This window comes from Saccopteryx bilineata, chromosome 4 (assembly GCF_036850765.1).
Source record: "Saccopteryx bilineata isolate mSacBil1 chromosome 4, mSacBil1_pri_phased_curated, whole genome shotgun sequence".
Lineage (NCBI taxonomy): Eukaryota > Metazoa > Chordata > Mammalia > Chiroptera > Emballonuridae > Saccopteryx > Saccopteryx bilineata.
In genome coordinates, this window is record NC_089493.1 from 51450267 (window position 1) to 51466227 (window position 15961).

General features: G+C 39.6%; 1 protein-coding gene and 1 pseudogene across 1 annotated transcript in view; both read right to left on the reverse strand.

Annotated features, from left to right (window-relative positions):
• Window positions 1-15961, reverse strand: part of PIAS1 (protein inhibitor of activated STAT 1) — a 144867-nt gene that overhangs the window by 111242 nt on the left and 17664 nt on the right. The gene's annotated exons all lie outside the window — the stretch shown is intronic.
• LOC136333875 (small ribosomal subunit protein eS1-like) lies at window positions 12649-14796 on the reverse strand (annotated as a pseudogene).

Consider the following 15961-nt stretch of genomic DNA (forward strand, 5'->3'; position numbering starts at 1 on the left):
AGAGAGCTGAGAAGCATCAATTCCTCATTAAGGCACCTTAGTTGTTCATTGATTGCTTTCTCATATGTGCCTTGACTGGGGGGCTCCAGCACAGCAAGCAACCCCTTGCTCAAGCCAGCGACCTCAGACTCAAGCCCGTGACCTCTGGGCTCAAGCCAGCGACCCCACACTCAAGCCAGATGAGCAAGCCAGCGACCTAGGAGTTTTGAACCTAGGCTGAAGCTCTATCCACTGTGCAACCACCTGGTCAGGCTTCAATCAAAATTTTAAGTGTCATTTACTTGGGTTAATAGAGTAAAAATAATGATAAACCCAATATATGTTAAATGCTTACAATATGGCAATTACATACTAATTATAGTAAATATAATTACCTTATTTAAAGCTCACAAAAAACCGAGACAGATCACTATTATTTCCATTGTATGGATGTAAAAAATTGACATATGGATAAGAAAACTCATTTACTTTTCAAATAAAATCTAGTTAAAAATATAATAAGCAGGGCTTTAAGAAATTTTAAGTCAGCCCTGACCAGATAGCTCAGTTGCTGGAGCATCCTCCCAACATGCCCAAGTTGCAGTTTGATCCCTGGTTAGGGCACATATAAGTTAACCAATGAATGCATGAATGGGTGGAGCAACAAACTGATGTTTATCTACCCCCCACTTCCCCTCTCTCTAAAAAATAATAATAATAATAATCAATGAAAAATTAAATAAATATTTTAAAGATTCTATAAAAATTTTTTGTCTATCAAATTATAAAAGATTGAGTATTCTTGGCCCTGACCAGTTAGCTCAGTTAGTCAAAGCATTGTCCCACAACATCAAGCTTGCAGGTTCAATACCTGGTCAGGGCATACATGGGAAGCAACCAATGAATGAATAACTAAATGCAACAACAAATGACTGCTTCTCTCTCTCTCTCTCTCTCATTCTCACTTCCTCTTTTCTCTCTGAAATTAAAAAAAAAAAAAGATGAGTATTCTTTCCCAAGACGCCCCAAAACCAAACAGAATTCTGCATTTGCAGTTAGTGTCAACAGAAGGAGCAATGAAAGAAATAGTGTGCCCTTTGTGAAAGTTAAGCCAAAAAGGAGGAAGAGACAAAATATTAACAAAACAAAAAGTGAGTGGGAAAAGGCATTTTACAGTTAAAGTCTTTAAATCAAAGCCTTCAAACTGGGTCCCTGATAAAGATTAAGGTAAAGCCCAAGAGGGAAAGTATCAAAAAAACTATTTCAGAGTAACAGGTGTAACCTACTCAAGGTTACAGAGCTAGCAAGTAGTGCAGCTCAGACTCAGATGCCAAAGTGCACGCAATGTCGCAGAGTACTGACAATGACAGACACTATTAGATAATTTGAAAAACGATTTTTTAAAAAATAATAGGATCATGACAGAAAACAGAACCTTAGAAATTTTCTTGTCCAACTCTCCATCTGTAACCTCAATTGATGGTATCCCAGCCTCTTCTGAAACACTTCTAAGAGTTCACAGACTAATATTACAGCACCTACATTACTGAAAAACCTATGAATATTCCTTTCATTTCCACTCAATGATTCTAAAAGGTTTTCCTATTTGTGTACCACAAGTCTATTTTAAAAATGTGTTAAGATGGCTTTTTTTCTTCAACTGGCCTGGTTTTAGACCTCTTTCCCACCTTGATCACTGTTTCCTGAACATTATTGTGCAGTCCATCTGACACAGTGAATGAAATAATCCACAGAGAGTGGTCTAATACAGCAATAAATACAACAGTATTACTACCTCTCTTATTATGAAAACAGTATCTCTACCTATGTAACCTAATAAGGCATTCACATTTTAGGCTAGATTGATTTGTCTCATCTAGGGGCAAAGGGAAGGATGTGGTATGTTTCAGCAGGAGTGGGGGTAGCATCCACATCATATTGTTGCTCATAAAAAGCTTGTATAAACTTTGAATAAACTAAAATCTTTATTCTATTTTTTTCACATGAACTCTATTAGGTTAAACCTCCTCATTCTCCAATAAAATTTTAATTAAAAGTAGAACTTCAGTACTGTTAAACATTTTTCTCAGTTCATCATTTACTTGAATTATCATTTACTTTCAAAACCTGAAGAACTGAACCCTACACCCTTGATTGCAGCACTCAATCACAGAGTGTTGTAAACCGTTGGTTTTCTACTCTATGTCCTCCCGCCAGACTTTGAGCTTTTCAAGGGCAAGCATTTATCTCTCTATCACCTGTGCTAAGTATAGTACATGACATCTAGCAAATACCCAAGGGATGATGATAAACTTACTTCTCTAGATTCTGTCATCTAACATATGCTTCCCAGTTTTCCACCAGCTACAAAATCTTAAGAGTTTTGCCTCTTAAATATTCATACAGGCCATTCTTAAAACTTGGAATATAACAGGGTCAAGATTATACAGCCCTGTGGCACATCATAAGAGATTTCCCTCCACTTAACAATAAAGTTTAAGGTTACAAATAAGATTGTTAATTACTTAGTATTCAGATGACTTTCCCCAGGATACCCCAATCTTTAAACACTGTCTAGGGTATACACACAAAAAAATAATTAAAATGATCACATTTCAATCTTGATTTATAGATTTCAAAGAAAAGTAAGTTTAGAATTAGATGTACATAAATGTTCTAAAAAGTCCTAAGAATAATTCTTCACAAACTACAAAAAAAAATTATTAAAAATAGGTTTCAGGAAAAAGTTGTTCAAGCCCTGCAATGACAGCTTGCCTAGGTATTCTTTTAAATTCCATCAGAAACCTATTAATGATAATATTCCTCCTTCCTTTCCTACACAGAATGGAACATGTTCATCCAATTATTCTACTAGTTATGAATAAGAGAAACAACTTCACAACAAAATGCTTTATTCTACATAAAGTAAAATTGCTAACCTACCACAAATCACAGATCATAATCTCCAGAACAGATTATGATTAATATTTGCATGAAAAGTTTTTAGAGTAATGAAAGCAAGTTTAAGAAATGCTCATATTCTCTTTAGAAAAACTCCATTTAATGGACATAAAAATAAATTTCAAGATGAGAGCCATAAAAACACACTACAAACTCTTCCTGAAACTTTATGAAGGAAAAATGAGCTACTCATAAACCTTTGGTGCCGAAAACTCTAACAGCATCAATTTTTTACAGGGAGAGAGGGAAGGGGAAAGGGAAGGAGAAAGGGAAAGGGGAAAGGGAAAAGAGAAAAGGTGAAGGTGAAGGTGAAGGTGAAGGTGAAGGTGAAGGTGAAGGTGAAGGTAAAGGAGGGAGAGAGGGTGGAAGGGAGGGAGGACAATGCCAAAGGTACTGACAAACAGTAATTTTTTTAAAGCACAAAAGTAGCTAAGACATGTTTAATTGTTGTGTCTAAAGGACAATTTATAAATTAGCCAACAAAACTAAGAAATGCACTATGGTTGTGCTAACAGGGTATTTTAGTTTTTCTTCCCATTAAAAAAGTGAAATAAGCCTAACCAGGTGGTGGCACAGTGGATAGAGCAACAGACTGGGACAAGGACCCAGGTTCGAAACCTTGAGGTCCCTGGCTTGAGCACAGGCTCATCAGCTTGAGTGTAGGGTTGCTGGCTTGAGCGTGGGATCATAGACATGACTCCATGGTCACTGAAATGAGCCCAAAGGTTGCTAGCTTGAAGCCCAAGGTCACTGGCTTGAGCAAGGGGTCACTAGCTCTGCCCCCCCCCCCGCCTGCACCCCTGCCCCTGACCCCTGTCAAGGCACATTTGTGGAAGCAATCAATGAAAAAGCAATCAACAAACAACTAAGATGCTGCAATGAAGAATCGATGCTTCACATCTCTTTTTTTCCTGTCTGTCCCTATCTGTGTGTCTCTCTCTGTCAAAAAAAAGGTGAAATAAAATATGAGCTTATAATCAATCAAAACAAACATTAAATAGAAACTTACTCTTAATGTCATTCCTTAAACACATAACTAATCAAATTCCAGAACATTTCTCCAAATACTCAAGGCAATGTTCTTAAAAGTAGAAATTTAATTCTTTATTTCCTAAATCAAAGGCATTTGAGTATCCATAAATATGGAGACAGAAACAATATATCTATAACTGAATTCTACGTCTAAAATGTTAAATAGGAAGAAACAAAACCATAAAGGCCTTTTGAAAAATCTCTTCAATCAACTAGTATTCAATTCTCAAAGTTCCCCTAATAACAAAACTGCAATATTTTTCAGAAAAATGTAATTGAAGTTATATATATCTATCCATACATACATATTTTCTTTTACTCAGAGGCAGGGAGGCAGACACACTCCCACATGCACCCTGACCAGGATCCACCCAGCAAGTCCCCTACAGGGTGATGCTCTGCCCATCTGGGGCCCCTGCTCCATTGCTCAGCAACTGAGCTACTTCAGTGCCTAAGGCGATTCCACGGAGCCATGGCTTTGGGAGGAAAAGAGGGGTTGGAGAAGCAGATGGTCACTTCTCCTGTGTGCCCTGACTGGGAATCAAACCCAGGACTTCCACACACCGGGCTGACACTCTACTGCTAAGCCAACCAGCCAGGATGAAGTTATATTTTTTTAAACTTCAAATTTTGCTTATTTTAATATAGTTAGCTTCCTAGACATCACTATTCAAAATCCCAAAATAAAACTTACAACTAAGAAGCAATCTGACTGAGCCTCACACGAAAGAGCTCCAATTTAAAAGATAGGACGCTCTAAATTAACATTTTTCAACTAGGTTCATAATGTTAATAGAAAATCAGAGAAATAGGGTTCTGTGGCAAAATGAATTATGAAATTCAAGATTCTATCATTTCCCACTATGCCCTCCCTTCTCTCAAATCATATTAACATATAACGGTCCAAAGTCCAGCAGAAAAAAAATGTTAACTTTACATCTAACATACTTGGCCACAAAACCTTTATTATCACTGTTTAATCTATTAATCATCAAATAGCACTTCACAAAAAAATTCTGTAAAAAATTACAAGATTTTCAAGTTTTCCAGGAGTTTCATTTTATGCCTATTGTTCTAGGAAAACTATTAAAAAGTGCTCCCACTCTTAAAAGTGTCCCAGTTTGGGCCCTGGCCAGCTGGCTCAGTGGTAAGAGCCTCGGCCTGGAGTGTGGAAGTCCCAGGTTCAATTCCTGGCCAGGGCATACAGGAGAAGTGCCCATCTGCTTCTCCACCCCTCTTCCTCTCCTTTCTCTCTCCCTCTCTCTTCCCCACCCACAGCCAAGGCTCCACTGGAGCAAAGTTGGCCCAGGCACTGAGGATGCCTCCATGGCCTCTGCCTTAGGCACCAGAATGGCTCCGGTCGCAACAGAACAACAACCCAGATGGGCAGAGCATCGCCCCCTGGTGGGTATATCGGGTGGCTCCTGGTCTCTGCCTCCCCACTTCTCACTTCAGAAAAATACAAAAAAAAAAGTGTCCCAGTTTAGATGATAGATTATATAGTCACCCTAAAATTAATATTCTAAAACTAAACACGTATTATAAAACATGTGAGCTATCTTTACCAAATGTTACTGTATGCAGTTAAAATGATATATAGATGATGATTAATCATTATCTATTTTCCCAAACTTCTGAAAGAATTTTCTACTAGCAATCCTACATATAGTTTCAAAATGCTCTGGACTACTGAATTCCTGCTAACTGAATTCACAAAGAGATTTAGACAGTAAAAGATACCTGTTATTGCATAATTTTAAGAAGAGTTATGTTGTATCTAACTGTAAGGAAAGAACAACTCTTAAAAAGATTAAAGCAGTCCATAAAAGACATTTAGTTTAAAAACGCATTATAAAAAATTATTCCAGGCCTTAATTGTGAGAGTTCCTTGGAATTCTTGACTATTTTCACTCAGCGCAGTCTTCCTGGGTGACCTCATTCATCCCAGGACTTCAAAATGCCATTTCCAAGTTAATTCTCAAATCTTTATTTCCAGCCTAGTCTTTGTCTCATGATTTACAATTGCATGTCTGCTAAACACTTCTATGTCCCAGAACTACTCAATACATCCAAACCTAACACATCAAACTTCTCTTAAACCTTCCATCCACCTAACCAGCTGTCCAAGCCAGAAATTTCTATACCACTTCCTCCTTCATTCACAACTACTGACCAAATCATGTCAATCCTACCACCTTAAAATGTCTAAATCCCTACTACCACTTTAATTCAGACTATCATGAACTCTTTCCTAAATCTCTGTAAGGGATTCAACTGCTTTCTCTTTCTCCATAGTTACTAGTGATCTTTCTAAAATATATGTCTGATCACATCACTGCTTAACCTTTCGTGATTACTCAATTGCGCTAAGTATATAGGTCAAACTTCTTATTGATTTTTAGAGAGAGGGGAGAGAGAGAGAGAGAAGGGGGAGGAGCTGGAAGCATCAACTCCCATATGTGCCTTGACCAGGCAAGCCCAAGGTCTCGAACCGGCAACCTCAGTGTTCCAGGTCGTCGCTCTATCCCACTGTGCTACCACAGGTCTAGGTCAAACTTCTTAGTATGACCTAAGATATACTTCATGATCCAGTCTCAGCCATTGCCACTAACCCCTTTAACCACCTCTCCATCCTCTGGGATTTTTATAAATATACTGTTCTTTCAGCAAATAACTACTCGTCTTTCCCATCCCTACCTTTTTCTAGCTAACACCAACTACTTCAGGTCTCAAATGTCATCATTTTTGGGATGCCTTCCTTCGCCTACCCCCCAACATTAGTAAATTTACCCTTTATATACTCCCCAGTTTAATCCAATACAAACCTTATGCTATATGTGAGAGGATTTTTACTTGTTTACTTGTTCTCTATCAAACTATAAGCTTTGTCTATACTATGTCTTATTCATAATCAATGAATGAGTAATGATAGTATGGCATCTCTTTTATGAACCATTAAGGGCTAATATACTAGAAATATTACTCCCACAAATACAAAAACTTTTCAAATTGCAGGAAATGTAAGAGTAGGGAAGAGAATGACAATGAAAAAGTCAACCTGACTGAAGAGTCAATGAATTGAAAAGAGAAAGTAAGATATGAGAGCAATTTAGAGGTTGTTGGTTAATAGCAATAAGAAACAATGAGAGTGTGAAATAATGAGGGTGGTACTTGGGAAGGAAAGGAGGGCATAACATTAAGAAAGATTTGACAAGGTCTAGATGTGTAGGAAGTTTGTAGTTCACATGGTTCGGAAATAAGGAAACCTTCTTAAGCCCTCAAATTAGGTCAGGTCTCCTTGTTATATGTGCTCATAGAATTTGTCCTTTTCCTTTATAGAACTTAGTACAGTTTCAGACTCTCATAATTCCATTATTTAAAGTTCTGATAACAATTTGTCCCCAACTTCCCAGAATTTGCATTACTCTCTTACATATCTCCACACATAGATCTATAAATATACCGCAATACTTTCTCTCATTATCTTTGCTCATGCTTGAAATAACGTCCTTGTAATCATGAACTATCAAAAATCTTCTAAGGCCCAGTTTGAAATAAACTTAGCCAAAAGTATTTTTTCTTCTAATGAATACTTTGTTAACCATTTACACAATTACTCTTTTAAAATGCTTCCTATTACAGTTGTTCTAGTCATTTCTCTCCCCTACAAGAAGACATGGTCCTTGAGGTCAGCTCTGGAGCACAGGGAACAAAGTTAGGTGTGAAGGGGCTGCATAGAAGGAAACTCCAAGCACAAAGAACAGAAAAGAAAGCACCAGAGAACTCAGTGAAAGTCTGAGAAATGTCTACTACCTCTCCCAAAGGGTTCTTATACTGAATTCAACAGACCCCTACATATATCTTTCCTCATAATCCTCATACTCCCTATTGGCAATATTTCTATAAAATCAATGCCCCAAAGAAATATAAAGGAAGTTGCAAATACGAACTACACATGTAATTTTAAATTTTCTTCTAGCCATATTATAAAAAATAAAAAGAAATGTACATGTCTAACTGGTGGTGGTACAGTGGATCAAGCAATGACCTGAGATGGTTGAGTACCAGTTTCAAAATTCCAAGGATGTAACCTTGAGCGTGGGCTCATCCAACTTGAGCCTGGGTTTGCTGGCTTAAGCCAAAAGGCTGCTAACTTAAAGCCCAAGGTCACTGGCTTGAACAAGGGGTCAGTGGCTCCACTTGAGCATGCATCCCCCCACACACATCAAGGCATGTATGAGAAGCAATGAATGAACTAAAGTGAGGCAACTAAGAATTGATGCTTCTCATCTCTCCCTCTTTTTCAAAACAAAGCAAAAAGTAAAATTAATAATAAATTTTACTCAACCCAATATATACAAGATATTCTCATTTTAACATATAATCAATATAAACAATTATAATATGTATGTATATGTGTATATATATATTTATATATATATATATTTTTTCCTTTTAAACGTGAGAGGCAGAGACAGACTCCTGCATGTACCCCAACCAATATCCACCTGGCAAGCTCACTAGGGGGCGATGCTCTACCCATCTGGGGCAGTTGCTCCATTGCTTGCAACCGAGCCATTTTTTTAGCACCTAAGGCAGAGGCCATGGAGCCATCCTCAGCACCCAGGGCCAACTCACTCAAACAGCTTGAGCCATGGCTGTGGGGGTGGGGGGTGGGGGGGTAGAGAAACAGATGGTTGCTTTTCCTGTGTGCTCTGACCCAGAATTGAACCTGGGACTTCCACAAGCCGGGTGACACTCTACCGCTGAGCCAACTAGTCAGGGCCATTCTTTTTTTCATAGTATACTTTTGAAATCCAGTATATATATATTTAAACTTAATTCATTTATTTTTAGGGAGGAAGGCAAGGGGGGGAGGGAGGGAGAGATGGAGTGAGGGAGAGAGGGAGTGGGAGAGAGATCCACTGTTGCTCCATCCATCTACTCCTCCTGCATTGGTTGATTCTTGTTTGTGTCCCCACCTGAGATCAACCCACAACTCTGGCATACTGGGAGGGCACTCTAACTGAACTACCCAGACAGAGCACCAGTGTTGTATTTTAGACTCACAGCACGTTTCAATTCCAACTAACCACATTTCAAAAACTCAACAGCTATATATAAGCAGACTAGTGGCTACAGTATTAGAAAGTGCAGCTCTTAAACAACATCCCTGTCATTCACTGAAGGTTTTAGCACCTGCCTCAATTATCAGGCTCTACCCCAATACATTGGGTTATATTTCTTAACTCCTCCTCATTACTCTTCATCCTCAGCCACTCACTCCCATGGCCACACCTTGGACCTTCCCACTACTTCCAAAATCACTAATTCGTACACTCCATTCTCCAACTACATACAATCTCCTATCTTCACTTATTTAAGTACCTCTACTGAAACAATTCAACTTTATGAATATCTCCAATTCATTAATGCTATCATTCTATCCAACAGCCCCCCTCCTCAGGTTCAGCTTAGTAAGACTTCATGATAGATCACTGAATATTCCTTTACAAAATTCCCTTCCTCCTCTATGCCTGCCACATTCAAATGGTTCCAACTTTATAACATAGGCAGACAGAGGAATAAATACATGCAGGCAGATGTTACTATACATCCATAGTCATTCATCTCATAGGCACAGGCATCCCACTAGATTTTCCAATAAACTGGCAATCAAAATTTCTACAATTATTATTTCAGATATTTTTCTTGTTCTTCCCACACCTCTTTCCTCAAAAACTATTTCTAGAAAGCATACACAGGACCTAGAGACTGTGGTGGTGCAGTGAATAAAGCATGGACCTGGAATGTTGAAGTTGCAGGTTTGAAACCCTGGGCTTATCCAGTCAAGGCATATATGACAAGCAACAAGCAAGCAATGAACAACTGAAGTGAAGCAACTATACTTCTCGCTTCCCTCCTAAAATATCAATAAACAAAATCTTATATAAAAAAAAAGTATACACAGGCTCTGGCCAGGTAGATCTGTTGGTTAGAGCACTGTCCTGACATGCAGAGGTTGCAGTTTGATCCCCAGTCAGGGCACATACATGAATCAACCAGCCTGACTAGGCGGTGGCGCAGTGGGTAGAGCGTTGGACTGGACTGGGATGCGGAGGACCCAGGTTCGAGACCCCGTGGTCGCCAGCTTGAGCGCGGGCTCATCGGCTTTGTGTAAAGCTCACCAGCTTGGACCCGAGGTCGCTGGCTTGAGCCAGGGGTTACACGGTCAGCTGTAGACCCCCCACCCCCACCCCCTTCCCGGGGACAAGGCACATACAAGAAAGCAATCAATGAACAGCTAAGGTGTTGCAACGAAAAACTGATGCTTCTCATCTCTCTCCATTCCTGTCTGTCTGTCCCAATCTATCCCTCTCTCTGACTCTCTGTCTCTGTTAAAAAAAAAAAAAAATCAACCAATGACAGCATAAGTTAAGTGAAAGAAATCAATGTTTCTGTCTCTCTTCCTCTCTCAAAAAAAATAATTTTTTAAAGCATAGATAAAACACTCAACATAAACTTGAGTGTTTTTGACATTCAAAAAATTTTTAAACAGTGGTTTTTTGCTAATTATAAAAACATGGGGCCTGACCTGTGGTGGTGTAGCAGATAAAAGCATCGACCTGGAACACTGAGGTCGCCAGTTCAAAACCCTGGGCTTGCCTGGTCAAGGCACATATGGGAGTTGATGATTCTTGCTCCTCCCCCCTTTCTTTCTCTCTTTCTCTCTCTCTCTCTCTAAAATGAATTAAAAAATCTAAAAAAAAAACAAAACCATGGGATCTTTTTAAAAATTCAGATACAGATGCCATCTACTTTTTTAATTGATTGACCTTAGAGAGAAAAAGGGAGGAAAAGAAGGAAGGGAAGGGAAGGGAGGGAAGGAAGGAAAGGAGGGAGGAGAAAATGAGGGAGGGTGAGAGGGAGGGAAAGGAAGAGGGGGAAAGAGGGAGGGAGGAAGAGAAAAGAGGGAAGGAAGAGAAAAGAGGGGGGGAAGAGAGGGAGGGGGAAAGGGGGGGGGGAAGAGAGCACACATTTATTTCTGTTTCACTTAGTTTTGAATTAACGAGTCACTTTCAGTATGTGCCCTGACCCAGGATGAAACCCAAAACTTTGCTGTCTCCCCATGACACTAACCCAGTAGTTTTCAATCACTGGCCTTCAGACTAGCCCCTGAAAATCATAACACTGGCCAGGGCCAAGAACCAAACTATTCTTTATATATATACTTATCGGAATACCAGAATATAAGTTTCACAAGGGCAAAAACTCAATCTGCTTCATTCCCAAGTAACTATAGAACATCTATCACAGTATCTGGCACAAAAATCAGCCCTCCTTTTTTTCTTCCAGAATGAGTATAAACTCTGCTTTAAGTAACTGTGATATGAAAGGCCCAACATGAAATAAGCAAAAAGAATGGGGAGGAGTAAGTGCTTGTTTTCAAGAGTTAGCCAAAAATATACATAGCCCAGTAAAGAAATAATTCTTTTTACTCTACATATAACTCTTTTAATGTATCAAACAAAATAATGGACAAAAATATATAGTTTAACAGATTTTAATGGTTTATGCTTAAAAAGCTAGATTTTTCTCATAACTCTGATTCAACTTCTTTATTACATCATAGACACATATAAATCTAAGCACTTTTCAAGACTTAACCAAATGTGGATCACTGTAGCAATTAACTTTATTTAGCCCCTTCTTCCCAAAATCATTAGGCATTATTGCTAGATTTTATGGGCGTGTATATTTGCCAGTTATGCATATTTTCAAAATAAGGTCTCCAAAACTTTCCTCTCCACCTCTACCTATGAAATCCTCCTCTTCAAAGAATGGTATATCAAATTTGGTAATTTACAACACTATGATATGGTTAAATGGCTTAATTAGAATGGCTTAATAACAACCATACAACTAAATAATATACAAACTAGTATTTCACTATCAGTTCTGATTTTAGTAGTAACATATTAAATACAAGTTACCTGAGAGGAAGTGGGGAAGAGAGACAAAATGAGTGTGCACAACTATAGGCCTCAAAGTTTTGGAATATTCTATTAAGTTTATGTTTACTAGTCTTCTTTAAGTTATACATTCTTCTAAAAAATTATACATATACTGTACATTTATTTTTTTTATTTTTAATTTTTATTTTTTGCATTTTTCTGAAGCTGGAAACAGGGAGAGACAGTCAGACAGATTCCCGCATGCGCCCGACCAGGATCCACCCGGCACGCCCACCAGGGGGCGATGCTCTGCCCATCCTGGGCGTCGCCATGTTCCGACCCTCCTGGGCGTCGCCATGTTGCGACCAGAGCCACTCTAGCACCTGGGGCAGAGGCCACAGGGCCATCCCCAGCGCCCGGGCCATCTTTGCTCCAATGGAGCCTTGGCTGCGGGAGGGGAAGAGAGAGACAGAGAGGAAGGCGCGGCGGAGGGGTGGAGAAGCAAATGGGCGCCTCCCCTATGTGCCCTGGCCGGGAATCGAACCCAGGTCCTCCGCACGCTAGGCCGACGCTCTACCGCTGAGCCAACCGGCCAGGGCTGTACATTTATTTTTAAAAGCAACCTAGCTTTGTCTCAGAACACAACTTCTTTTATCATCAAATATAAATCTCTTTTAAGTACAAATAGGATGTTTTATTTGTCACCATTAAATTCTGAATTTTAAACCAATTCTTGGACTGGGGGCTCATATCCATCAGCTCATTTAACTAGCACCTGTCTCTCCCCAAGTAGCTTTTCCAGAACTGCTATTTCACCATGAAGCTCCAAGAGTTTTCCCAATTTAAACTTGGGCTTCCCTCAGCATTTTAACTTTTCTAACAAAAATATCACAGAGCAGATAAACAGATTGGCAAGCTTTTTCTATATATGTCTTTTCCAATGTTATCTGGAATCAATTTATTGACCACTTCTGGCTTTTTTAAAAAAATTTTTAAGTGAGAGGATAGGAGATAGACAAACTCCTGCATGCACCCGGACTGGGATTTACCCAGCAACCCCCATCTGAGGCCGAATCAACAGAGCTAGCCTCAGTACCTGAGGCTGGAGCTCAAACCAACCAAACTATCCTCCTGATGCTTCACCCAATTGAACTACTGGCTGCAAGAGGGGAAGAGAGAGCCTGACCAGGAGGTGGTGCAGTGGACAGAGCGTCAGACTGGGATGCTCAGGACCCAGGTTCAAGACCCCAAGGTTGCCAGCTTGAGAGCGAGCTCATCTGGTTTAAGTAAAGATCACCAGCTTGGACCCAAGGTGCTGGCTCGACCAAGGGGTTACTCGGTCTGCTGTAGCCTCACGGTCAAGGCACATATGAGAAAGCCATAAATGAACAACTAAGGTGTCGCAACGAAAAACTGATGATTGATACTTCTATTCTCTCTCCGTTCCTGTCTGTCCCTATCTATCCCTCTCTCTGTCTCTGTTAAAAAAAAAAAAAAAAGAAAAAGAAAAAAAGGGGGGAAGAGAGAGAAGAGGGAGAGGGAGGGGAAGAGAAGCAGATGGTCACTTCTCATGTGTGCTTTGACCATGGATCGAACCTGGGACATCCATACACCAGGCCAATGTTCTATCGACTGAGCAAACGAGCAAACCATGACCACTTCTTTCAAGTCATTTGTCTATACCTTCAGGGTCATGATTTACATCATCTTCCTCTGGATTTGGAGGACCTGTTGATTCTGAGCATAAAAGATCTTCTGAATCTGTTGCATTTTTTTAGTAAAACCAACACAGAATAGTCAAAGCAAATAACTGTCAGCAGTCTTGACATCAATATGAGCTCCAGTCATGGTCTGCCATTTTTTCCCCCCTCAAATGTGCTCTGACCAGGGATGGAACACACAACATGGCATATCAAAACAACCCTAACCAACTGAGCTATCCAGCCAGGACTCAACACATTTTATTTTATTTTTTACTTACTGATTGATTTTAGAAAGAGGCAGAGAAAACTGATTTATTATTCTATTTATTTATGCATTCATTGGTTGATTCTTATATGTGCCCTGACCAGAGATTGACTATGTAACTTTGGCAAATCAGGACAATGCTCTAATAACTGAACTACCTAACCAGGATCAATGTCTACCATTTTTTGACAATGGAGCATATTCTGTCATGTGTAAGATCCATGTCATGGAAATTAGGTAGTTTTGTTCTGAACATCCTCAATAATTAGCTTGAATTTTCGAAATGCAGCTTCATCATTCTGCAGATCAGTTAGGCTCACTTTAAAAACACAACCCTTAGGCCCTGGCCAGTTGGCTCAGTGGTAGAGCGTCAGCCTGGCATCCAGGAGTCCCGGGTTCAATTCCCGGCCAGGGCACACAGAAGAAGCGCCTATCTGTTTCTTCACCCCTCCCCCTCTCCTTCCTCTCTGTCTCTCTCTTCCCCTCCCGCAGCCAAGGCTCCACTAGAGCAAAGTTGGCCGGGCGCTGAGGATGGCTCTGTGGCCTCTGCCTCAGGCGCTAGAATGGCTCTGATTGCGGCAGAGCGAAGCCCCAGATGGGCAGAGCATCGCCCCCTGGTGGGCATGCTGGGTGGATCCCGGTCGGGCGCATGTGGGAGTCTATCTGACTGCCTCCTCGTTTCCAACTCCAGAAAAATACAAAAAAATAAAACCACAACCCTTAAGACCATCAGAAGCAATTTTGTCTCGTGACTAGTATTTTTCCAATATTTCTTTCTTATATTGAACACAGCTGGTGCTTTCACATCATACCAATCTTTCTTAGAAAATGCATTAACTACTTTCTTCTTGGCTCCCTTTGGCTGCCTTTCATAAGGCACTTGTGTTCTGCCCACCACCATGGTGCTGCTCAGAGTTAGAAGGGCTCCATATAAATTTTATTTCAACTCTGGTAACTACTTATGAATGGTTATCATATATTAATATAGTTTGTATTATGAGCTTCAAAAAAGTTTTCAATGTCCATCAGTTAAATAAAACCTGACCATACACAAACATCAACCATATTTCCTCCCTAAAAGTAAACACAAAGACAGTAAAGAAAGAAAAATTAATTCACGAGGACAAAGAACAAAAGACAAAAACTGACTAATTATAAGAGGGGGGGAGAGTAAAGGCAGAGGTCCAATCCTCTAATAAGAGAAAATGAAAGGGAAATACTAAATTACTAACAGATTAAGACAGAAAACTTCCTAGAAATAAAGGACATGTGTCTGGGCCACCAAGTACCTTACCACAGTGATAAAAATACCCACATCAAAGCATTTCATCCTAAAGTTTGAGTAAACCAGGAATAAAGATCCCAAATCCAGACAGGTTACATGTAAAGGTTCAAAACTGAAATGGCACTATATACCCTGTACAACATGGAAATCATCTTTAGTTTACAAAAAAACAAAAAAAAAAAAAAAAAAAAAAAGAAAAAAATATAAGTAGAGAAAATGTCTGTTCCGTTCAAAATTATACCATACAGTACTTGGAATTGTCTAGAGCAGGGGTCCCCAAACTTTTTACACAGGGGGCCAGTTCACTGTCCCTCAGACCGTTGGAGGGCCGGACTATAAAAAAAACTATGAACAAATCCCTACACACACTGCATATATCTTATTTTAAAGTAAAAAAACAAAACGGGAACAAATACAATATTTAAAATAAAGACCAAAAAAAAAAAAAAATAAAAAAAAAATAAAGACCAAGTAAATTTAAATCAACAAACTGACCAGTATTTCAATGGGAACTATGCTCCTCTCATTGACCACCAATGAAAGAGGTGTCCCTTCCAGAAGTGTGGCAGGGGCCGGATAAATGGCCTCAGGGGGCCGCATGCCGCCTGCGGGCCGTAGTTTGGGGACCCCTGGTCTAGAGTTTCATATAAGTGATAAGACTAACTTCAAAAAAAATTGTTCTAAAAAGCTAAGATTTATCAAAAATTGAACAGTTAACCTTGCCCAGATAGCTCAGTTGGTTAGTTTTGTCCTGAAGCGAAGATGCCAGGTTCAATTCCCA